At 38.0% G+C, this 26443-nt stretch overlaps 1 protein-coding gene across 10 annotated transcripts in view; it reads right to left on the bottom strand.

Moving 5' to 3' along the window:
• The window catches only part of Ica1 (islet cell autoantigen 1), a 170127-nt gene extending 144012 nt beyond the window's left edge, over positions 1-26115 (bottom strand). For 8 of the 10 annotated variants that reach the window (XM_013158303.3, XM_005006045.4, XM_063242232.1 and 5 more), the window contains exon 1: positions 25623-25760. The gene's annotated coding sequence lies outside the window, so the exon portion shown is untranslated. Of the gene's footprint in view, positions 1-25622; positions 25761-25963 lie in introns of those variants that run through there. The other 2 variants (XM_013158304.2, XM_063242216.1) reach the window with 2 other exon arrangements.
• Positions 26116-26443: the final 328 nt, after the last annotated feature.

Here is a 26443-nt window from a genome sequence, read left to right as displayed (position 1 = left end):
GAGTGGACTAAAAACCAAAATCTAAACATATGTTGCATATCAGGAACATGTATTAACTGAAAAATTCATACACTAAATATCAAAGGATAGAAAGCAGGTTTTCTGTGTAACCCCAAACCAAGCAGGAGTAGCTGCCTATTGTCAGACAGTGTGAACTTCAAGGTAAAACTGATAGAAGAGGCAAAGAAGGTCACAACACATTGGTGAAGGGAAGAATTCAATGAGGAGAGAGAGCAGTTATAAATACATATGCACCAAATACTGGCACATTCAACTTCATAAAGCAAACATTACTTTGGACACAGAAATCAGATAAACATCAACACAACTGTAGTGGAGGATATCAACATCCTGATATCACAAATAGATAGATTAAACAACAAACAAATATTATTAGAGTAGAATCACACCTTCAAACAAATGGATTTAATAGCTATCTAGTTTACCACCACCATCAGAATAAACATTCTTCTTAGCAGCATATGGAGTTTTCTCTAAAATAGACTACATAATGGCCCATAAATCATGTTAAAATAAATACAAAAGAACTGAAGTTATTCAATGCATTTATCATAGTGCAATGAAATTAGAAGTCACAAATCACAGAAATTACTCAAATGCATGGAGATACAGTAATAAAATTTTGAATAATCAATACATCACAAAAGGAATCAAGGAATAAATTAGTTCCTAGAATCAAATAATAATGTTAGGACAATGTAAAAGAATCAAAAACATACAACAAAAGCAGTCCAAGGGCAAAGGAATCTATTGATGTAAACAGACATCAGAAAAAGAGTAAGCCTAAATAATGATGTACCTCAAGGACACAGAAAACAAGAACTGAATCAAAAAAGCTAGTACAAGGAAGGACACTACAGAACAGAGCACAACTTGATGCATTTGAGATGATAAAAAACACAAAGGAGCAATGATACAAAGAGCTGGTTCTTCAAAAGGTTAAAAAATATACAAACCCTTAACCAGTCTTACCAAAAGAAGTAATGAAAAGACTCATATCAATAAAATTAGAAACAAAAAAGTGACATCCTAATGGATACCACCAAAATCCAGAAGCTTCTTAGTGATAACTTTGAAAATCTGTTCCATGAGAAATGGACAGACTCCTAGATCCATATGAACTCCCAAAACCGAAACAAGAAGATATAAAACTCTGAATAATCCAATAACATGCAATGAAATTGGGCAAAAATAAAAAATTACTAAGAAAAGCCCAGGACACAATGATTCACCGCTGAATTCTACAAAAAAATTCAGGTAAGATCTAGCAATGGCAATTCTTCTCAAACACATTAATGAACTATAGAAGAAGAGTAATGCTAAATTCATTCCTGGAAGCTAACATTGCCTTTATTCCAAAAGCACACAATTAAAACCCAAATCAAACCAAACCAAAATGAAACAATACAGGCCTGTATCTTCAATGAAAATATCTAAAAAGTGCCTGCATTCAGACTTGGTGCCAGGTGACTTCCAGCACACAGAGCAGATTTGGAGCATTGCTCCCAGCTGGAAAGACCCCACCCAGCCTCCCAAATCATTGGAGGTCACATGGGAGGTCCCTGCTGGCCCAACTGGGCTACGCACAGCAAACATGGAGCAAGGATAGTTGCCTGAATTCAGACTCCATAGGGAAGCTTTGGGACATTGCTCCCAGCTGGTAAGACCCCGTCCTGCCTCCCAAATCATCAGAGGCTGTATTGGAGATCCCTGCAGGCCAAACTGGGCCACACCCAGCAACCCCCAACTGCAGACAGCTGCCTATATCCCCCTGCACAAGTTGAAAGTGCATGAGGTGATTTCTAGTGCACGGGGAAGCTTTGGAACATGGCTCAGAGCCCAGAAATAGGAAAATGACAAAACTAAAGAGCAAAATGCAATCTCAAACCGCTAGCTCGCCCCAAGCAAACCTAGGAGACATGGACATAGAAGAAAATGTAAGCCATACACAGGAAATACTTAAAATGATAGCAACTGAAGTAAAGAAACAACTCCAGGAAGCTATAAAAGAACTCAGATCAGAAATAATCTCCCAGGTAAAAGAAGAAATTATAAATGTAAAGAAAGAAATGCTGAACACATCTAAAGAAGACATAGTTAAAAAATTAGAGGAACAATACAAAAAGATGGCAACCTTGAATGAACAATGTAAGAAACAAACAGAATGTATGAAGCAGATTCAAAGAGATACACAGGAAATAAAAAAATTGCATTTAAAGTTGGCAAAACTGCCTCAATGAAAGTGAAGATAAACTTTCAGATAAGATTGCAGCTAGTGAACAGGAAAGGAAAGATCTTTTTAAAAATAACAAGGAATCAGGAAATAATTCAACAGCTACAAGATGATGCAAGGAAGAACAATGTAAGACTGATAGAGATAAATAAAAAAGGTGACAACACAAATGATATCAAGAGGCTATTTACAGAAGTAATTGATGAAAATTTCCCAAACATGAGAATAGAAACTGACATACAGATCAGTGAAGCATACAGAACTCCAAATAGTCATAAACAAAATAAAACTACACCCAGACATATAATAATCAACATCTCCAAAATCCAACATAAAAATAGGCTATTAAAAGCTGTTAGAAGAGACAGAACCTATAAAGGAAAGGCTATCAGAATCACAGCAGCCTTCTCAACAAAAACAATAAAGTCAAGAAGAGCATGGAGTAAAGTATTTCAGATCCTAAAGGAAAATAACTTCTAACTCAGACTGATGTACCCTGAAAAACTATGCTTCAAAATGAATGGAGAAATAAGATACTTCCATGACAGAGAAGAGCCGAAGAACTTCATGAGCACCAAACCAACCCTGCAAAGAACACTGAAAAACATTCTAGATAGACATAGGAAAAAAACCGCTAAGCAAGGCAGACAATTAGAGTGGAAAGGTAAAGAATCAACAGCAGAAAGATAACATGTCAAAAATAAACCAATATATATCAGTGATAATCATTAATGTAAGTGGCCTCAATTCACCAATTAAAAGAAATAGACTGGCAGAATGGATCAAGAAACAACATCCAACCATATGCTGTATACAAGAAACACATCTAACCCAAAATGAAATTCACAGACTGAAAGTCAAAGGATAGAAAACAAAACTTCATGCAACAGGAACCCCCCAAAAAGCAAGAGTAGCTATTCTGTTTGCAGACAATGTGGACTTCAAACCACGAATGATCAAAAGAGATAATGAAGATCATTATTTCCTAGTTAGGAGAAAAATTCAAGACGAAACGATAACAGTCTTAAATATCTATGCACCAAATTTGGGAGCACCCAGCTATATAAAACAAATATTCACAGAAATGAAAAATCAAATAAGCAATAACACAATTATAATAGGAGACTTTAACACACATTGACACAAAAGGACAGATCAACTAGACAGAAAATCAGCAAAGAAATAACAGAACTGAATCACACCTGTGAACAAATAGACTTGGTGGGCCTATACAGAGTGTCCCACCCAACAGCATCAGAATATACATTCTTCTCAGCAGCACATGGGACATTCTCTAAAATAAACCATATTCTAGCCCACAGAACAAGCTTACGTAAATACAAAAGAACTGAAATTATCCCATGCATGTTATCAGATCATAGCACCATAAAACTAGAAATTAATGATAAAGGAAACTGCAAAACCCTCACAAACACACGGAAATTGAATAATACACTCCTGACTAATCAGTGGCTCACAGAGGAAATTAAAGAAGGAATTAAAAAACACCTACAGGCAAATGAAAACACAAATACAATTTACCAGAACCTGTGGGATACAATGAAAGCAGTCCTCAGAGGAAAATTTATTGCAGTGAATTCCCACATCAGGTAAACAGAATGAACACAAATAAACAAACTGATGCTACACTTCAAACATGTAGAAAAAGAAGAGCAAGTCAAGCTCAAAGCCAAAAAAGGAAGGAAATTATAAAGAGTAGAGCAGAAATCAATGCAATAGAGACTAAGAAAACAATACAAAGAATCAATGAATCAAAGAGTTGGTTCTTTGAAACAATAAATAAAATTGATAAGCCTCTAGCTAATTTTATTTTAAAAAGGAAAGAAAAGACCCAAATTCATGCAATAAGGAATGAAAAGGGTGAAATCACTACAGACCCTATGAAAACACAGAAGATCATCCATACTTATTTAAAAAACCTCTACTCTCACAGGTTTGGTAACACAGAAGTAATGGACAGATTCCTAGAAACATATGAATTACCAAAGGTGGGTCAAGAAGATGTAAAACTTTTGAAAACCCAATTTCTATTAATGAAATTGAAAATGTAATTAAATCTTTAGCAACAAAGAAAACTGGGGTCAGATGGACTCGCTGTGAAATTCTACAAGAAATTCAAAGAAGACTTAATGATGACACTCCTCAAACTCTTCAGTGAAACTGAGAGGGAAGCAATTCTCCCTAATTCATTCCTGCAAGCAAATATTACTCTCATACCAAAACCTGAGAAAGACTCAACCAAAAAAGAGAACTATAGGGCAATCTCCCTAAAGAACACGGATTCAAAAATCCTCAATAAGATATTTGCAAACAGGATTAAGCAAATCATAAAGAGATTATACACCATGATCAACTGGGATTCATCAGGAATGCAGGAATGGTTCAACATACACAAATCAGTAAGTGTAATTCACCATATCAATAGAGCCAAAAATAAGAATCACATGAACATTTCTATAGATGTAGAAAAAGCTTGTCATAAGGTTCAACACTTATTTATGATAAAACCTTACAGAAAATTGAAATAGATGGTCTTTACTTCAATATGATAAAAGCCATCTATTTATGACAACTCAACAGCCAGCATCATATTAAATGGCCAAAAACTGAAGGCCTTTACCTTAAAATCAGGCACAAGACAAGGACGTCCCTTATCACCGCTCCTATTCAATATAGTACTAGAAAATACTAGCCAGAGCAATTAGACAAGAGAGAGAAATAAAAGGAGTAAGGATAGGAAAAGAAGTTAAATTATCATTATGCAGATGACGTGATACTCTATATAGAAGACCCCCAAAACTCCATTGAAAGACTCCTAAGTATAATAAATACATTCAGTAAGATAGCTGGATACAAAGTCAACATTCAAAAATCAATAGCATTCCTATACACAAACAACAAACTCATTGAAAGAAAAGTAAGAGAAGCCGCACCCTTCACAATAGCATCCAAAAAATGAAATACTTAGGAAACAACCCAACAAGAGGTAAAAGATCTATCCAGGGAAAATTATGATACCCTGAAAAAGAAATCAAAGAGGACCTCAGAAAATGGGAAGACAACCCTTGTTCATGGATAAGAACAACAAATATTATAAAAATGGCCATTCTCCAAAACTATTATACAGATTTAAAGCAATTCCAATCAAAATACCACTAGCATACCTCACATTCTTAAAATAATTTTGATTCCTAAAATTAGAAATCATTCCTAAAATTCATCTGGAACCAAAAGAGACTTAGAATAGCAAAGGCAGTTCTAAGGAACAAAGGCAAGACAGGAAGCATCACAATCTCGACGAGGTTGTATCACAAAGCTACCGTAATAAAATCAGCATAGTACTGGAATAAAAACAGACCTGAAGATGAGTGGAATAAATTAGAAGATACAACTACAACTACAAACACACTCAGTCACCTTATCTTTGATAAAGGGGTCAAACACATTCAGTGGAAGAAAGAGAGTCTCTTCAATAAATGGTGCTGCAAAAATTGGCTATCCTTATGCAGAAAACTAAAACTAGACCCATGCCTATCACCATGTACTAAACTAAAATTTAAATGGATCAAAGATCTAAACATTAAAATAGAAAACTAAATCTGTTGGAAGACAAAGTAGGTAGAAATCCTGAAGACATACAGGTAGGTAGAGAACTCATGAATAAAAATCAAACCACTAGAAAAATACTTCCCAGAATCAATAACTGGGATCACATTTTACTAAAGAGTTTTTGCATGTTGAAAGAAATTTCCAGCATAACAAAAAGAAAAACCCACAAATTGGGAAAAAATCCTAGTCAACTGTCTCTCAGACAAAGGACTTCTGTCTAGAACATATAAAAAATTAACAAAAGTACAACCCTGAAATTCAAAGATCCAACCCAAAAATGGGCATCTGAGATGAACACACAGTTCTCACACAGATAAAGATATACAAAAGCAAGTACATGAAAAAATGTTCAGCATCATTGATCATTAGAGAAATGCAAATTAAAACCACACTGATATTCCATCTCAGTCCAGAAAGAATGATAAAGATCAAGAAAACTACCAACAACAAATGCAGGAGGGGCTGCAGGGAAAAAGGAAATCTTCTGCACTGTTGGTGGGAGTGCAGACTGGTGCAACCACTTTGAAATCAGTCTGGAGGTGCCTCAAAAAGTTGGGTTTGGAAGTCCCATTTGACCCAGCTATTCCACTCCTAGGCATATTCCCAGAAGAACTGAAAGCATTATACCACAGGATATATGTGCATCCATGTTTATAGCAGCACAATTTGTAATAGCCAGATCTTGGAAACAACCTAAATGCCCATCAACTGAGGAATAGATAAAAAAAAAAGATGTGGTATTTTTATAAAGTGGAGTACTGGTTAGCTATAAGGAATGATCACATTGAGGTATTTATAAATAAATGGACTCAACTTGAGACCGTACTCATAAGTGAAATAAATCAAACTCACATGAATAAATACTGTATTGCTCCTTAGTATAAGAAATGGTAAAGAGTACATAAGATACAAAATCCTCAATAAATACAGTGAAAGGATAAGAATCTGCTAGGAAGGAAAAAAAAATCTCAGAGAAAAGGAGGAAAAAGAAAAAGGAAGGGAAAAGAAAAAAATCTTAAGTTGTATAATCATGTTTAGGATAGCTAAGATGACTGTGCTACAAATTCCTTAAGTTCTTGGAATAAAACAGCTAACATCCATAGGATTGGAACAATTTTTCATGTTAATGTCTAGTGATCTGAGGAAGTCTTGAAGAACATTATGTAAAATAACCCTAGTTATGCTCCTACCACCTTGCTTTGAAGGCCTATATTGTCATTATTTTGTGCTCTTTGCTATTGTTGTCTTTTTGTGTTTTTCTAGTAATTTGTTTTGTTTTTCCCTCTAATACAGAAAAGATAAGTATACATGTAGAGGCTTATACATGTGTAGAACTTCCCCTAAACAATATATGAGAATCGATTATTTTACACGTGATGAAAACAGCTACTTTGAAGAAAAAGAGACATTATGGTATCCACTGAGGATACCATATCGTCATGCTGTGAAATCCAGTAATTCTATTATTCTTTGTTCAGAGTGTTTTTAGTCTGTTTTGTATTGTTTAATTTCAACATACATGAAGGTATGGAAGCTAATTTGAATGACACCAAGAGTCATTACAACAGCCATTGTTGGTTTTCCTATTGCCTGGTTTTAAAGGCCTATAATGACTTCATCTCTCTGTTCTAACCAGTTTAATACAATTTTGTTTTATATGAATACATTGTGTGTGAAGATAAGTTCTACATATTTGGAAGAAAACAAAAGACATTACAATAGCCATGGTAGATATCCTATCTTGCTTTGAAATCTGTGTCACTTACATTGTTTTCTTCTAATCTACTTTGTTCTGTTTAGTTTTACCCTCTTTAAAATAAAAAAGAAAGAAAATATCTAAAAAGAGATACTGGCAAACAGAATGCAACAAATCATCAAAAAGGTTATGGTCAAGTAGGCTTCATCACAGGGATACAAGGATGATTCACATATACAAATCAATAAATGTAATACATTGCATTATCATGGAAAAAAATTCACATTCAATTGTTGCAAGTCTTGGACAAACGCCAATATTCATTCACGATAAACACACTGACAAATATAGGTGTAGAAAAATCTTATTTCAATCTTATAAAAGTCATTTATGATAATCTTGTTGCCAACACCCCAATAAAAGAAGAAAAGCTGAAAGTTTTTTCTCTAAAATAAGAAACAAGATAAGGGGGTCTATTATCACCAATACTATTCAATATAGCACTTTAGCCAGAGCAATAAAGCAATAGAAAAAAGTAATACAGACACAAATAGGAAAGAAAGAAGTCAAACTATCCTTATTTGAGGATAACATGATCTTTTACCTAGAAGACCCAATAAGCTCCAAAAAAAGACTCATAGAATTAATACACAAATTTGGCAAGGTACTAGGGTATACAAACCAACACACAAAATCAATCTCTTTCTTAGATACCAGTAATTAACCCACTGGAAAAGAAATTAGGTCTGCAGTTCCATTCACAATAGCACAAAGAAAAATTTAAAAACTTAGGAATTAATCTAACCAAAGAAGAGAAAGATCTCTTCCACAAGAAGACTACAGAACTCTGAGAAAGGAGATTGAAGAGGGCATCAGAAAATGGAGTGATATTCCCTGTTCCATCTTACTCCAGAAAGAATGATTATAATCAAGAAATGAAATAGTAACAAATTTTGGTGAGGCTGTCTAAACTGTTGATGGGAGTATAAATGTGTATGACTACTATGGATAGCAGTATGGAAAATCATGAATAAAAAAAATAGAAATTCCATTTGGCCCAGCTGTCCTTCAAAGTATCTTCCCCAAAGAGTTAAAAACATCATATTGCAGTGATACATACATACCCTTATTTTATAGCAGCACAGCCCACAATGCTAAATCTTGGAAATAGCTTATATGTTCACCAACAGATGAACGGGTAAAGTCAATTTGGTATTTATATACAATGAAATACTATCAAAGATAAATTTGAGTCATTTATAGAAAAATAAATGTATCTTGAAAGCACTGTGAATGAAATAAATCAAACACAGAAGCTTAAACACTGCATTTCTTTTATATGAGAACCCAAATTATACATAATTGATAAAGCAAAATAAAAGATCGATAAAAGGGAACAAGAAGATCAATGTTTGGCAAATCAATGTTTGGGAATAAAGAAACAGAGGTGGGAGAGAGGAAGGGAACGGGAAGGAAAGTGAGATATGCTAAGTGTATGTACCATCTTCCTAAAATGAATGTAATCATGTATTATAAACATGTATTAATAAAAAATGTAAGAAAATATGTATGGAAGGATCTTTCCTAAACATAACAGAAGTCATATATGAGGAATCCATAGTAAATATCATACTGAAAAAAGAAAACTTGAAAATATTTCTTCTAAAGTCAGAAATAAGGCAAAAATATCCACTCTCATCACTCTTGTTTGATCCAATATCTGCAATTCTAGCCAGAGCAATTAGGCAAGAGGAAAAAAAGAAAAGGGATGCAAATAGAAAAGAAGTCAAAATGTCCTTATTTGCAGACGATATGATACTTTCCATTGAAAACTTTAAAAACTCTGCCAGAAGTCTCTAAGATCTGACAGACAAATTCAGCAAAAAGACAGTAGAAAATCAACACATAAAAATATCATGCTTTCCTATCCACCAATGACAAACCTGCTCAGAAAAAAAACCCAATTCCTTTCACAAAAACTTTAAAATATACCATGGAATCAAAACTAATACAAGGAAGTGAAAGACTTTTTAAATGAAAATTGCAGAACACTGAAGAAAGAAATTAGACATTACAAAACGAAAAGCCCTCGCCTGCTCATGGACCATCAGAATTAATACTGTTAAAATGGAATCTTGCCTAAAGTAATCTATAGATTTACTGCAATTACTAAAATACCAGCATTTTTCACAAAAGTAGGATAAAACCTGAAATCAATGTGAAAGAACAAAACACCAAGAATAGCCAAAGCAGTTCTGAGCAAAACAATGCTGGAGGCACCACAATACCTGGTATCAAATTTCACTACTAAGCCATAATTAAACAAACACTTAAATAAATAAATAAATAAATAAATATGGTATTGGATCAAAAACAGACCACAAACCAACGGAATAGAAGATGCAGAAACAAATCCATGCACCTACAAATATATGCTGGAGAAAAGGCAGCCTCCTTAACAAATAGTGCTGGGAATACATACACACTATCTGCATGCAAAAGATTGAAACTAGATCAGTATCTCACTTTGCACTAAAATCAAATAAAAATGGATCAAAGAAGTAGGTATAAGAACAAAAACCTTGAAACTCCTTTGAGAAAACATAGGAAAAATATTTGAAGCAATAGACAGGCAAAGATTTTCTGATAGGCGTCTGGGAACGCAGGAAATAATATCAGTCAAGAAAGAGAATACATCAAACTAAAAAGCTGCACAGTAAATGAAGCAAACCACAGAGTGGAGAAACAGCCTACAGAATGGGATGGTTATTCTTTGCTAGTTATTCTTCTGGTATATCTAGAATACACGAACTAAAAATTAACTCCCAAAAAATCAGATAAGATAATCAATAAATGGGGAAATAAACTGAATAGACATTTCTCAAAACATACCCAAGTGGCCAACTACTATATGAAATAATACTCAACATCTTTAGCCACTAGTGAAATATAAATCAAAAGTACACTGAGGTTTCATCTTAACTAATTAAAAAGCTATTATCAAGTATACAAAAAACAGTGACTATTGGTAAGGATATGGGTGGGGTGGGGGGTAAGCTCTCCAACACAGTTACTGTGAATGTAATCTACTATAACCCCATGGAAATCAGTATGAAGAATCCTCAGAAGACTAAAAATACAAATATCATTGACCAGGCTCCTTGGTATATTCACAAACACTACAGTGATAGATATATACCCCTGTTTATTATGGTGCAATTCATACAAGCTAAACTGCAGAACAGCCTAGATACTCATCAACAGATAAATGGATATTTAAAATATGGTACACATATACAAGTGGAGTATTATTTAAACATAAAGAATAAAATCATGTAATTTACAGGAAAAAAATGAATGGAAATGGAGAACACAATGTTAACTGAAATAAGCCAGACTCAGGTAAATAGCACATGTTTTCTTGAAAAAGACAAAAAAAAAAAAAAAAAAAAAAGGAGAACAAGAAACTAGAGGGTAAACATCTAAAGATGATAAAATCAGTGGAAAAGGAAGGCAGGCATAATAGGGATGAAAATAAACTGTGCTACATGTATCAATATGCCAAAATGAAATTATTATTCTGTATGAACATGCACTGAAAAACAAAGAAATAAATAGCACAGTGCAAAGCAAAACAATAATAAAAACCCAAACAAAACTCAACAAAGACTACTTTATGCCTTTTACCTTTACTCTGTTTGGTCCCCTCCCTGGCCAGCCCCAGGGGCACAGCCAGCCTGCCCAGCCACAGTCTTAGCCCACACTTGCCTATCAGTTCCTGGGAAAAAATACAGAGCTCATTATCCAAAAGAATACCTCTGGTCAGACACAAGAACTCTGACTGCAGCCGTGAGGTCTCAGCATAGCAGCGCTTCTTCGTGCTCCACAAAATCAATCCGATTATTGTCTGTCTTAGACAGGATTCTTGGCTACCATATTTCTAAAGTGATTGAAAATTTCCTAGACTTTTACAAAGCGTTTTTAGGCAACTAAATTAAGGTGCTAAAATTCCAGGCTTCAGGCACAGGGATGAGAAAGGAGATGCAATTTTCAGAGTATCCAGGGCCTCTGAAATGACAGCATCCCAGAATCAACATCTCCCGTTCTTCCAGAGGGCATTAGGCATTTGAACAAGTTGCTTTGGAAAGGATGCTCAGGATGAGTTCCTCTTCCCTCTGCTCAGTATGACTGGGAGGGCCACAGCTCCTAGTCCTTTCACACCCTGCAGTGTCACCACAAGCACACATTTCCTTTAGCTCAATTGTTTTTGACAGAATTTCTTACAAAGAGATTGTTCAAAAAGAAATGAAATTATTATACATTTCTCAAGTTTGATTTCACTGTGAACGTCTGGAAACAGAGGTAAAATGTCAGAATTTTTCTCTCAGTTTTCAAGCATACAGCACAGTACTGCTAACTAAAGGTACCCTGGTGTACAGCAGGTCTCTAAAGGTTTTACTTTCACATGACTGAAACACTACACTTACCAATCAGCAACTCCCCTCAGCCCAGCACTCACCATTCTACCTTCTGGATCTGTGAATTTGATGACGTTGTATACAGTATTTGTGTTTTTGTGAATGGTTTCATTCGATTTGCACAATCGAATGCAAAGTTCACTCATGTTGTAGCATGACAAGATATCCTCCTTTTTAAAAAGGTTGCATAAAAATATATTCCTCTGTTTATAGTATTTTCTTTCTCTATTCATACACTAGTGGGCATTTAGGATGCTTTCATATTTGGCTCTTATAATGATGTAATAAATAGAGGTGTAGAAATATCAAATATTTTTTGAGATCCTTCTTTTGAATATACAAAAGTGGGATTTCTAGAGCATAGGGTAGTTCTATTTTCAATTTTTTTGAGGAACCTCTATATCATTTTCCACAGTGGCTGCACCATTTTATGATCTCACCAACAGTGTTCAACAGTTCCAATTCCTCCACATGCCTGCCAATACTTATCTTTTTATATAGTGGCTGTTCTGGTGAGTATGAGATGGTAAATCCTTATAATTTTAATTTGTATTTCCTTGATGATTTCATGTTTGTTGGCTATGTGTTTATTTTCTTTAGGGAAATATCTATTCAAGTTCCCTGCCTATTTTAAAATTAGGTTATGTTGTTGTGTTAATGACTTGAAGGAGTTCTTTAGAGTCCAGATGTTAACTCCTTATCCAGTATATGGTTTGCAAATATTTTTCCCACTGGATCAACTCTTTGATTTTCACCACTGTTGTTTGTTTCCTTTGCAGTGACCTTTTGATTTCTTTTGATGATTAAAATCTCTAACAATTTAAGTTCTTTGTATCAATAATGAAAGCCATGCAGCACAATGCTCCTTCTACCTAGATTTCCAGGCTATTCCCAGGTTATGATGCCATTTAGCAGTGTTCCTCAAGATACTGTTTATAAGCCACTGCATTGGAACCAAATATTAACATGCAGATTTCCTGAGCACTTTCCCTTTTGTGCTAAACTAGACTCTCTGGGAATATGTATTTCTAGTAAAATTTGCAAGGGATTTTTAAATACAGTGTAAGAAACACAACTAAATGGCGCACAAGGAAAATCCATTCTGTAAATGGATCTTGCCTGAAAAAACTGCTTAGTTATACGGCACTAGAACAACAGAATCATGGGTGGCCAAATTCAGCCCACTCTACAGGGCACATCCAAGCACATTACAAGAAGGTACTCACAGTGCGGGGGCTTAAATCTCTACACATCAGAGACAGTTCATAGCCATCTTAATATTCCCTGACAGAATCTATCCTGTCTTGCTCTATCAACTTCCAAATTCATCATGTCAAAATCTCCATTTAAATAAACTACTATACTCCTCATGCCTTCATTTTAGTTCAACAACTGTTTATCAATCATGCACAGAGGACCTAATTAATGTGTACCAAGCACTCTCCCTGGCCTCAAAGAACTTGTAACCTAGATCAGCTCTGTGAATAAAGAAATATCATGAGCTACATGTGTAATTTAAATGCTCTCATAGTCATGTTAAAAAAAGTGAAAACAGTGAAATTAATTTTAAAATTTTATTTAACCCAACATATTTATATTATTTCCATTAATCAATATAAAAATTATTAATGGTATAGTTTTACATTCATGTTTCCCTACCAAGTTGGAATATTTATCCCTTGCAGTTAATTTCAATTCAGACCAGCAGCCTTAAGTACTTAGCTTCATGGGGTTGGTGGCTACAGTATTTCTAGGTAGAGAAAAAGGAACAAATTTTTCCACAGTAAAATTCCATAGTGGTACATGTAACCAGCTGTAAGGAAAGCAGTTGTGCATCACTGTAACTTCAAAACAAGAGATGTGACTGGGACAGCGAGGGCTCAGTCACAGAAGGCCCTGCATCACTCTCAGCATTTAGATTTCCTCAGCAGGCAGCAGAGGGGAAGAAACTCCAGGCTGATCCAGTGAGACCTTTTCTGCCCTGCCTTTTCAGGGGCGCTGGTCTTGAACCACCCATCACAAATGGTGGAAGTCGTGCTATCTCTCAACGTAGCTTCTAAATGCACAACACTAATTAACATCATCTTCTATGTTTCATTTTCTCATTTACTTCAGAAATCAACTTCCTCTGGAAAAGTTTTTATGATGTTCATTCTAACACTGAAACCTGTGTGTAAGGCAAAATTTTACAAAATTTAAATGTACTTTACTTCAGAGGAGTAGAAATGTTTGCCTGTTGATCATTTTAGTGGACCTGCTTTTTACTTCCAAATCAGCCCAAATCAGACATGTCTCTGATGCTTCACTTCAGAATGAATATAAGTAATAATTCAGAGCTTAAAGAGGTAAAAACCAATGGAAAGAAGCCTTTTCCTTCAGAGGCAGACCTATGACCCTAAGATGACCACAGTCAGAGGCACAGAGCCTAGGGGCTTCAGGGTCAGCGCTTCCATTCTGGTGCCTGTGCCTGGATCAAGAACAGAAAACATAAGAATTTGTCTTAATGATCTTCAAGCTTGTTTTGGTAAAGATATTTTCATCTGTTTTTTTCTAATATTTATCTCTAGTCACTTTCTCTTATGTCAATAATGATTTTTATAGTTTCTTATGAAAAGTGTGTTTTGAATATATTTAAACAGTTTCAGTAGAAACTGTGAAAACCCTGGAACTACTTTCCCCAGGCATAATTAACTGCATTTATTATTTCTGTAAAATCTTGATTTATCAGATGATATCATTATGTAGTAGAAAGACTCATGCAGGGTGGGAAGATAAATTAGTCTTCCATCTTGTCAAAAGCTAAATATTAATGTGAGGTGATTTTAATTTTTTTCCCTGTCAGCAATCATACAGCTTTCCCTTCAGGATGCTATAAGGTTATGATTACTTGAGCATGCCAACAGATTCTATTTCTAGTTTTGTGTCTCCTACGAATGATGTTTGACATTTCATAAGTTCACAAGTAAATGTAAAGAGAATCACACCTTAATTTTGTGAGTCTGCAAATCTTACAAGAGGAAAACAGAGTTCTTACCATATTTGAGGCAGCCAAAAGATGGATGAGTTTCTATTTAAACCCTACAGATGCAAAGTGCTGCTAAAATTTGCATTTTATATTAATAATGGGGCGTTAGGATATTTTCAAATGATCATTTTATCTATACTTAAACAGAACTCAGGTATCACGTGCTGACAGTAATAAAGTTAACGGCTTGCTGAAACTATTAAAATTACATTTTTAAAGTAAATATTTTTAATTCCTCCCAATATGTTCTTCAACATACGTAAAAGCTGGTACACCCGTGACCTCCAAGTTACTTCACCTCTCTCGCTTTACTCTTCGCATCTTTAAAACAGTAGACTAGGCTAGCTGACATGTAGGAAACCCTCAATCACAAAAACTTTTGCATATAACTATTATTAACTACTTTCAAGGCATTTATATCTGACAGAAAGCTTAGATTTAAGAAACAACATCATCCCCTTCAAAGAGGAGAAAATTGGGGTCCTAAAAATGTTTCAAGATCAGGTTCAGAGTCAAATTCACAAAGAGAAATCCCTAGAAGGAAACATTAATTAGCCCTGCTTTTAAAGGATGAATTTTGTGCTGCAATAAAAATCACAGCAGCTATCATGAGGAGACTGGCATTTGCACATGACAAATTTGAAGGAAATCTACAAGAGCTACTCATGTAAAATGAATTGGAAGACTAGAAATAGTAAAGGAACAAATAGGGGCACTCCAGCAGCCATTATGGAGGATCCCTCCCAGTAACCAGCTCAGGTCTGCAGGCAGTGGCTAGCCCTGCACTCACGTGCATCCCAGCAGCCATTGTGGAGGATTCCTACCAGTACCCAGCTCAGTCGGGAGGCAGCAGCCAGCCCCAGCTCTGTGTGCACTCCAGCAGCCATTGGGGAGTCAGCACTGGGAAAAGTAGCAGCCAGTTCTGCAGCAGTGCACTCGATGGCCATCATCAGATACCTGTAATTAGCACTGGCTAGAAGAGCCAGCCTTGCTTCAGAGAAACTGTAGCCAATGGGGGAAGTGCCTGGGACATCACTACATGCTTGTCAGGAAGAAACAGGAATATGTCAAGATGAAGAAGCAAAAGGCAGTCTCTGGCTTCCAACCAAGCAGAGCAAGTCCAGGAAATGTAAACATGGAAAAGGCTGGGAGTCGCACACCTGAAATTTCTGAAGTGATGGCAACTGAAGTAAAGAAACAACTTCATGAGGCTATAAAAGAAATTGGAACAGAAATACTATCTCAGGTAAAAGATGAAATGAAAAACATAATAAAAGAACTGCTAAGCACCTCTCAAGAACACATAGATTAAAAAAAAAGAGAGAGGAGCATAGGAAAATGAGGGCCATATTGGATGAACATATAAAAACTTAGAATACATAAAACAGATTCAAATATATATCCAGGAAATTGAAAACTCCACTGAAGGCTGGCAAAACTGAAAATAGACTTTCAGGTCTTGAAAGCAGGATGGAAGCCAGCAATTGCAAAAGGAAAGGACTCTTAAGAATAACATGGAACCAGAAATAACAATTCAATGGCTGCAAGATGACACAAAGAAAAATAATTTTAGGAATTATTAGTTTACAGTAGGTATCAGTGAAAAGACAGGCGTCAACACAAATGACATAAAGAGATTCTTTTCAGAAGTAATAACAGAGAACTCCTCAAGCACGGGCAAAGGACCTGACAATAAGTAAGGCATATAGAATTTCAACTAGCCATAACCAAAATATATCCATATCCAGACATAAAATAATCAGGATTCCAGAAATTCAGTGCAAAATAGGGTATTAAAGACTGTTAGGGAAAAGAAACAGATCACCTATAAAGGAAAACTCATCATAATCACAACAGACTTCTCAACACAAACCATCAAGTCAAGAAGAGCTTGGAGTGAGGTATTTCAAGTTCTGAAAGAAAGTGACCTCCAACTCAGATTGAAATACTCTGCAAAACGATCTTTCAAAATTAATGGAGAAATAAGATTCTTGTATGACAAAGAACAACTGAAGGAATTTGTAACCACCAAACCAACCCCTACCAAGAGTACTGAAGTATATTCTGGAGATAAAAATGACCATGGTCTCGGGAACAGCAGCAGAGTGGGATGGCTGAGCTGGGCAGACAACTGGAGGGGAAAAACAGGGAGTCAAGGGCGGGAAAATATCATGGCAGTGATGAACAAGTGCATGTTGGTCATAACTATTAATGTAGATGGCCTCAATTCACCAATAAAAAGAAGCACAGGCAGAGCAGATCAGGAAACAGGGTCCTTCAATATGCTTTACACAAGAAACATTTAATTAGAAGGAAAATTCATAGACTGAAAGTCAAAGGAGAGACAACAATATTCTGTGTTACAGGGCACCAGAAAAAAAGTAGGAGAGCTTTCCCATCAAAGGCAGAACAGGTAAAACATGGTTTTTTACACAATGGAAGCTACTCAGCTATAAAAAATGATTGCCTCAAGGCTCTTGTAGGTAAATTGATACAATTTGAGATCATGCTCATGGATGAAATGGTTCAGAGTCACATGGGTGAACAATGTGTTGTCTCCTTAGTATAAAAATCTAAAGGGATCCAAAATGCACAATAGATATTATGAAAGTGAAAGGAGAATTTGTCTAAAAAGAGAAGGCCGTAGCTATTGTTAATCTATTATTATATTTTGAAACCCATACTGTTTTCATTGTTCTGCTTAGTTTGGGTTTATTCTGTTCTGTTTTGTTTGATTTTATTATATTTGATGGCATGGACAGCTATTTCAAAAATAACAAAATATATTATTGTAGCCATTATTGATTTCCTATTATCTTGTTTTGATACCCTGTATTGCTCTGTTTTGCTTTTATCCTATTTTGTTTTGTTTGATTATATTATATCTGATGGTATAGCCAGCTAGTTTGAAGATAACAAGATGCATTATGGTAACCACTGTTGTTTTGAAGTCCTGTATTGCTTTCACTGTTTGGTTTTTATGGTCCTATTTTGTTTTATTTTATTATGCCTGATGGTATGGGAAGTTATTTTGAAGGTAACAAGAGGGCAGTATGATAGCCATTATTGATTTCCTTTTATCCTGTTGTTAAGTCCTGTACCATGTTCATTGTTTTGTTTTGATTAACTATTGTGTTTTATTTTGTTTGGTTTTATTCTCTTCAAAAGAAAAAATAAAAATTAAAAAAATAGGTTGCCTTTGCTAAAAAAAAAAGAGTATTTAAAAATGTTGCTGTGTACATTACATTCACTTTTGATTTTATTTAGGCTAGTTTATATACCTTTCAAATGTCAATTCAAATGTACTACACATTTTAAAATCCGTATTTATGGTGGCTTTTTCTCTAAAACTCTTTAACTTCAAAAGGTGAGAATAAAGGTACATCCTAGTTAGACAAAGGTCTCAACATCCGGAAAAAAGATGTTAACTACTTTAACTGTCAGCATGACACATTATTAAATGACAGAACTAACTACTATCTGTAAATAGCACTTCAACTGAGATCCAATGTAAAACTTGGAAGGTTTAAATATGTTACTTTTAAAAATTACATCAATCTAAATTTTTTATGGAAAAACAACCTAAGTCAACTTTATCATTTAAGACTATACTGTCCAGGGGCTGGGGATTTAGCTCAGTGGCATAAGCACCTGCCTTGAAAGCAGGCAGTTGTGAGTTCGATCCCCGGTACCAATAAAAAGGAAAAAGACAAAAAAAAAAAAAAAAAGACTACCCTGTCCAACATGGCCACGTGTGGCTACTAAACACCTGAAGTACAATGGCTAACCTGAATTCAGATGTACTCTAATGCACAGCTGCAGTAATTTCAAAGAACTGGTAAACAAAATATTGTAAAATATCTTAACAAATCTATATTTTATATTTATACTTATATATCAATGACTTGTACTTAAGTTGATATATTCACATTCATTTAAATTTTATTTTGTCACATTAATATTACATTTAATATAAATTATACTACACTGTATTTTATATTAATTATATTTTGCTTTTTATGTATTTTTTCGATTTTACATTGAAGTAATGTTTGTGATCTTTTGATCTAAATAAAATATACTATTAAGTTAGTTTCACCTCTTCAGTATTAGCATTTTAAACTAAAAACATCTTATTGCAACTAAGATGTTTTAAATTACATATATGGCTGCCATATTTTTGTGAGACAGCCTTGGTGTAAAACACTAAGCAAATCAGCGAAGAGGCAGACAGAAATTCCATAATTTTGGTCACTAATATTCTGTACCAGATACGGATACAGACACAAATCAGTTTGTGCCTAGATTTAGAGATGACACTACAAACCAAAAATTACATATATATATATAAAATCTAAAATTATATATAAACATTTAAATGTGACATACAAAATAGTTACACTCTACATTATCACAGTAAATTGTTTTGAAAGGCCCAAAACCATGTGTAAAATGTACTATTTGTTCCGAATCAGATTCTTGTGAATTATAATTGGAGTAGATGAATTACTGTAAGATCATCAGATGTGAAAAGATTAGGACAGTCTGTTTCTGTCTCACTTTCCATACATACGCAATATACACATAAATATAAGCATATAAAATACAAGTATTTTATATATGAAATGTGTATATTTCATATATAAATACAATGGTTAATAATATAATGTGAAGGAAGATTATTTGAATATGAATGTAGATGCTGCAAGTATATAAAATTGCACATAAGCTTATGGTCAGCAATCAGTGGATGATTAAGAAGACAATATTCTCATTTATTAAGGTTAAATTCACAATTGAGGCCTCTTATAACTTACAGCTTATGATTGAGCTGTGCCTTATGATTTAATAGGATCTTCTAGCTGAGATCTCCAGGGTCCAACCTCCTCTTTTCATGAAAAGGGGGAACTGAGCCTCAAGAGTAAAGGGAATTTCCTCACAGCACAAAATAAGCCTTGTTTAATTGGCCTTAAATGACTGAAATAAGCAGATACCAAATATGCATGTGGTTTATGAAATGTCACTGCTGTGCACAAGTCCTATAAACAAATCACCACAGATCCTTTCTCTGGAAACAACAAGTGTTTCAGAACCTTTCTTGGTTAAGTTGTAGCAGCTAAGTAATGTTTGAGTTTGGTCTGGCTGGTGAGCAAGGAATGAAGTCAACATCAAAAGGAAGCAGAAAGAGAGGGGAAGAAACCAATATTTTCATGTACTCCCAGCCCCAGCTAACAGCCACCTTTGCCTCTACTGGATCATCTAGTTGGTATTGTTTGAGGACAGAGGGTCCTCTTTCTCTGTTATACTTCCTCTGGGACCAAGATTATGAGATTAAATAGCAAAACCCAGAGCTCATAAAGCATAAGACAGGTTGTTTTGATTGGGATCTGGAAAGAAGGTTCCTGGGTATCGACCTGGTAGGGCAGCCCAGGTAGAATAATCAGGAAGTTGCAGGAAGACATGGTGCCCTAGATCAGGAAGACAGAGAAGAAAGAAGCAAGAAGCAAAAAAGAGTAAATGTAGAATTTATATGCATCACACTGATGTCAAAACCACATATGGCAGCATCTAGGAGACAACACTGCATGAGGACCTACTCCTGACCTTCAGAAACAGCATCAGCCGAGTGGAAGAACGTTCCCTAGGGTGGTGGGGGCCAGTCTTCCTCCTCGGGTACTTTGGGGATCATGGCTTTGGAATGGCACTGGGCAACTACTTTTGTATCCTCCACTCTCACTTTTTTCGAAATACCCAGCACCATGACCACAAACACAGCTGTTGCCTCCCACACTTTAGGAAAGATAACTCTTACATTCTTGTCCCTCTCCACCTTAATCATCCGCTTCTCCTTTCTCTTTCCAGTTAACCCATCCTCCCTACTTTCTCCTCTCAGCCTAAACTCCTCACTCTTTTTCTCCCTTTCATTGCCATCCTCTTGCTTCTCTTCAACCAGAGTTCTAAACCCACATCATTTGGTTCTTTTCTCCACTACAGCACAGAAACTTTCCCTAGGGGCCCAACACCGGTCCTCTGTGCATTTAACCTTTGGCCATGCTTCTCTTTCCCTTCTCAAAAATTTCCCTTCCTTGATTTCTCAGGGAACACTCTCTGTGTTTCTTTGTTAGCTCCTCTTCCTCTGTCCACAAAGCAAATATTAGTGCTCCCTAAGTTTTCAAGCTTGGCTGTGTTTCAGACACTTTACTTGCTCTCTAAGTGATTTCAATACACTTTCATGCTCTAACCACCTGGTATATGCCAATGACTTCCAAAATTCGGAATCTCTCCAGAGCACAAGTTCATACCTCCACGTTAAGATAGAAATCTTCACCTAGATGTTTGATAGGCTCTTCAAATTCAGAACACCTGCAAGCAAACTTCTGTCTTCATTTCTACCTCCTAATCATTCTTTTTATTATAACCCCTACAGTTAATTACCAGGCCACTGAGTGGTCTAAGTTGAAAACCAGACTTCTATCTCATCTCTTATAGCCAAGCTCCAATTTCTCCATTCATTTTCCTAAAAAGCAATGAGATACACCTGCTGCTTTTTATCTTCACAGAAGACTCTAAGATTTTAAGGCACACTTAATTCTTCCAATGTGCCGATGATCAAATTTGCTGGAGGTCACTCAGCTAATAAGGGACACAGATATACATCAGGCCCCAGATGAAGAACTATTCACCCATGCTGTCTTCCCTACATCTGCACATTAACACTCTGGATACTCTCTAAGTCCACATTCCCAACCCACTTTCAGCTGCCTAATTCTTACTGGTCCTTCAAGGCTCAACTCTAGGGCCATCTCTCTCTAGATCACTCTGTTTTCTTGGCCCTCTCTCCAGCATGGGTGGGGAGCCCCAGCGATGAGATTCATCACCGCCACCTAATCTCATACCTCTCTTTACTCCCACAATGCTTCTGCTGAAAGATTGTCAGCTGATGCTTCTTTCTCCTTTCTCAGGCTGAAAGCTTTTCCAAAGCATGGTAGGGTTGGGGTCTTGTCTTAGGATTCTAAGCATTTACCACAGGGCATGGCACATGGTAAATATACAAATACATGTTGAATGTGGAATAAAGTAACTGAGTATCTAATTTGCTCATAGATTCATTCTTAAATGATGTTATCTAACTTAGCAGGAGAGAGTGGCAATTCTCATTATGAGCAACACAGTGCATCATTTTCCTAATAATAATATCATTCTCTCACTAGGTTTATGTTGGGGCAAGCAGTAACCATTAACTGAAGAACTGCATTTCTCAGAAACAGAAATGTATTTTTCACCCACATCACTGATTACCCTAAACACATTCCCAGACTGATATCCTCTCCTTTCTACTATGAAGATTAAAATTGGCACTCTTAAGTAATATGCCTACAATCACACTGAAGGAAGGCTTGTTTGTAAAAGCATGCACAAAATGTTCTGTCATGTACAATCCTTCTTGTCCTGATCAGACCCACTCGTATTTGTGAAAATTACATATAGACCTAAAATAAACCACCTAAGGACAAACCATGTTAACTTGGATGTTGGAGTAGGGAAAACATGGTCACCTCTGATTTATAGAGATTTCGAAGAAGTTCTATCATGGGCACTATCCACGGCAAATCCTGCTTGAAATCTGACTTCTCTTACCAGTTATATGGATATTATAATATTTATTTTCCTCAAAGAGGCTTGAGCACCAAGTTAAGATCATGTTTGCCAAATGCTTTGTTAAGGAAGTAGATGCTCATTTCAGAGCACTATACTAGGGCTGTTTTGTTAAATAGTAGAGGAAAATCCTGAGCATCAGAACCACCTGAACTGTCAGCAGCAGATGGGAATCAGACTTAATAAGCCCCAGATGATTCTAGGGGACACTAACTTTTCAGAAATACCAACTAACCACAATGCCTGTCCAATTCTAAGGTTCACATGGGATCTTGTTAAAATGCAGACTGCAGTTCGGTGGGTCTGGAAGGCAGCAACAAGCAGGCTGAGTGTGCACCCCTCACAAGCACCCAGGGGAAACTTGGTGCTGGTTCATGGACCACATCTGAGCAGCAGGGGCTTGGAATATCTACCCCCAGTGGAACAAATAAGCTTTGTTACGTTGCTGGATCAGAGATCATAGCTGTCAACTTCAGAGATGATTTTCTATAAACCCCAGGCTTTCCGCATTGGTGCAAAACCCACCTGGATCACTCAAAATCAAAGTGGGACACATATCCTATCACAGGTAAAGTATGGCTTCCTTTTCAGATACAGACAGCACACTCATGTTTCACATGTGACAGAGTAATTCTTTGCTGTTGCTTGAGTCAGACACACTGTACAAGGTATTTTATGTATGTTATCTGTAATCCCCGCCCTAAGCCTACAAAGTGAATACACTTGTTCTCCAGGTATGGAAATAGTGAGTTAAAGACTAGAGAGCTTCAGTGTTCCCTGCAACCTTCATGGCACTAGATGAAACTGTGGTATGTATGAAATACAACTGGTAGGGAGTCAAGAAAAATAAGAGGAAAAATGTTTCCCATTTATGTATTTGAGTTTAAGGTTGAGACAGTCTAGATGGGTGTGGAGGCTGTTACTAAAATATGCGGATAGCACCCTTGACCGTAAGTCCCCTAAGATTGATAATGTAGGTGGAGCTAAAGGACACTTGCTGGTCATTAGTGCTGGCCCCTACCTTCAGGTTTCTGGCTGTCAACCTCAATCTGCAAAGAGGAAAAGTTCTTCCTGATCCTGTGGCCTATCACATTCCATACCCTCTCCTTCAGGAGGCTTCTGTAATCTGAGTTCACACCAAACACAGGTTTGCCCTACTGTGTCATGTCCTAGTTGCCTACCTGGAAAAACTGGGTATACCTGAACGAAGTACTATTAAGCACCTTGAAAATACAGCAATTTGAAGGTTTTGTCTGAGTAACAAAATTATCTGTACTTTTCATAAGACAGAGGGGCAGAAAGCTGCACAACAAAAAGACGCTGTCAGCGAACACACAAGGGCACCCGGTGAAGAGGGGGAGAACCGCTACAAAACAAGCCCTCCTGCAATCACCAGCCATCTCTACATTCATGATCCTCTGGGTCAGAAGCAGGGCACTGTTTTTTAACCTCTCCAATATGAAGTTTCCTAAAGATTCTTCTTTCATACAACAGTACAATTTACCTATGTAATAAAAATATACAATTAGAAATCAATGACTCCAGAAGTTAAAAAAATATGTCTTTGCCTGAGATACATATTTGAATTTTAGCTGGATTCTAAACTAATTTTGTCTCCATGGTATTCCCTACATAGGATGCTTCAAAAATTAAAACTGAAACTTAAAAAGAAACTCTTGTGTGAAAACTCATTAGAAATTCATTGAAAACCCATTAGGAAGACGTTCCTGCTTCACTCCCAACCTAACAGATCTCACTAACTCTAAATCAGCGAGCTACGCAGAAGCCAGTTTGAGAATTTTCTAGAGGGCCTCTGCTAAAATGTACAGAAACGAACCTGTTTGCAATGAGTCATAATTTATAAAATCTTTATGGTCATTCTCAAGCCAGCTGTACATTCCAGGCTCTTATTATTTTTATAGTTGCTCACATCTCGTTTAGTAGGGTTCCCACTTGGGGTCATGCACAAAACTCTTTTTTGTGCCGATTTTTTTTAATGCTATCTAAAAGCAGAGAACAAGGTTCTCACTCTCAATAAGTTTCTCCAACCAGAGCATTACTACCAGAGGGTGGGCCCGTTTCTTTGAAGCCCCCAAAAAGAATCTGAAGCGTTTTGGGGGGACTCCAAGCAAAAACGCAGTGGGAGAGGTTAATGGGCAGCATTATACAGGATATGATACACAGGATATGGGGCAGGGAAGGCGTAAGGCAGGATATGTCCGTTTCCAAAGGAAGCAGGAGCTGCACTAGCAGCGGGGCAGGAAAGGCGGAGTCAGCAGCACCGAAGGGAAACCTGCGCGGCTGTATTTGCTAGACGCTGGCCTGGAATCAGTCCGGCCCGTCTGGTCCGAGCGAGGTGCTGTGCGGCCCTCAGACGCCAAGCTCAGGCCCGCGGGCACCGGTGGTTATAAAAGGTACCCACGTGCTCTCGGCCGCCCCAGTCAAAAGAGCGACCCTGGGCGAAGAGCAAGCAGACACCGGGCACCGCGGCAGGTGGACTCGTCAGCCTCGGACGCGAGTCCCCGCCCAGAAGGGACCTCGGGACTCGGCGCGGCAGGGCGAGCGTGGGTGCGCGCGAGGGCGAGACCGGGATGCGGCGGAGCGCGGGGCGCTGCCCTCCGGCTCCCCGGCATGCGCGCATCCTCCAGCCCTCTGCAGGCCCGAGGGAGGAGGCGGGGGAGGGGCAGGGGCTCCCGCGGTTCCCGGTGGGGATCCGGGCGGAGACGGCGACCCGCCTGTCACCCGCCGCCCGCACGCCCGCCCGCTCGCCCGCAGGCGCTCCCGGCTGCCCGCGGCTGGGCGTCTCCCGCTGCGCCCGCTGCGCCCCCGCCCCGCCCAGGCCCCAGCCCCGGCCCCCGGCCGCAGGCCCCGGAGGGCAGGTACCTCGGAGCCCCGGCCCGGGAGCCTCGGGCCGCGCTCGGAGCGTCCCTCCAGCTCCCTTGTCCGACGTCAGCGTCTGCAGCCGCGCGGGAGGGGCGGGAACGCCGGCACCGGCCCTTCCTGCACCGCCGCCGCCAGCCGGAATCGCGGCCGCGGCGCCCTGCACGCCGCAGCGCAGCGCAGCGCAGCTGCCGGGGAGCCGGCGCCCTCCCCTCCTCCCCTCCCCGCCCCGCCGGGCCGCGGCCTGCGGGCTCCCGCGCTCCCGCCTCCAGGGCCTGGCGGGCGGCCGGCTGCGCCCTCTCGGCGGGACCCTGGGCTGGGGGGGTCGCCGGGCGACGGCTCACCTTGTTAGGGGAGGGTCGAGGATGGACGCGGCGAGTCTCCCCCTCGCTACTTTCTGAGGTCCTGCCTTGATCCCTGTCTCCTGGGGTGTCCCCGGCTGCGATGTGCCACCCCGGTGCCCCCGCCCCTGCTGCCCCAAGGTGTTCCACGTGTCCATACCGTTTGCGTCACAATGACCTGGCTACAGGTGGGAGCCTCCTCAGGGTTCCCGCTGGGCGTGTGTGGAGCCTGCTGCTGGTCTCCACGGGGGACTGTGGGGCTGTGGAGGACAAGAAACCATAGGACTTCAATGTCAAGAAAAGCTACAGAGGTCTGTGCCTGGAAGTCGTTTGACCTTAAAGGAGAAAGCCTGCACTTTAAAAAGCACTGTGTTTGTATGTATATAAATATTGTCCTTTCCATATGCCCTCCGTCCCTTATACTTGGTGTTAACTCCTAACTGCAGTCTCCTCTTACCCTTTGTCACCAGGAAAGGTCTGAGC

This window comes from Cavia porcellus, unplaced genomic scaffold (assembly GCF_034190915.1).
Source record: "Cavia porcellus strain 051 isolate PalLab524CR breed Dunkin Hartley unplaced genomic scaffold, mCavPor4.1 scaffold_2, whole genome shotgun sequence".
In the NCBI taxonomy this organism is placed as follows: Eukaryota; Metazoa; Chordata; class Mammalia; order Rodentia; family Caviidae; genus Cavia; species Cavia porcellus.
Note: the sequence above shows the minus strand (reverse complement) of the source record. Positions and strands in the feature narration are given on the sequence as shown.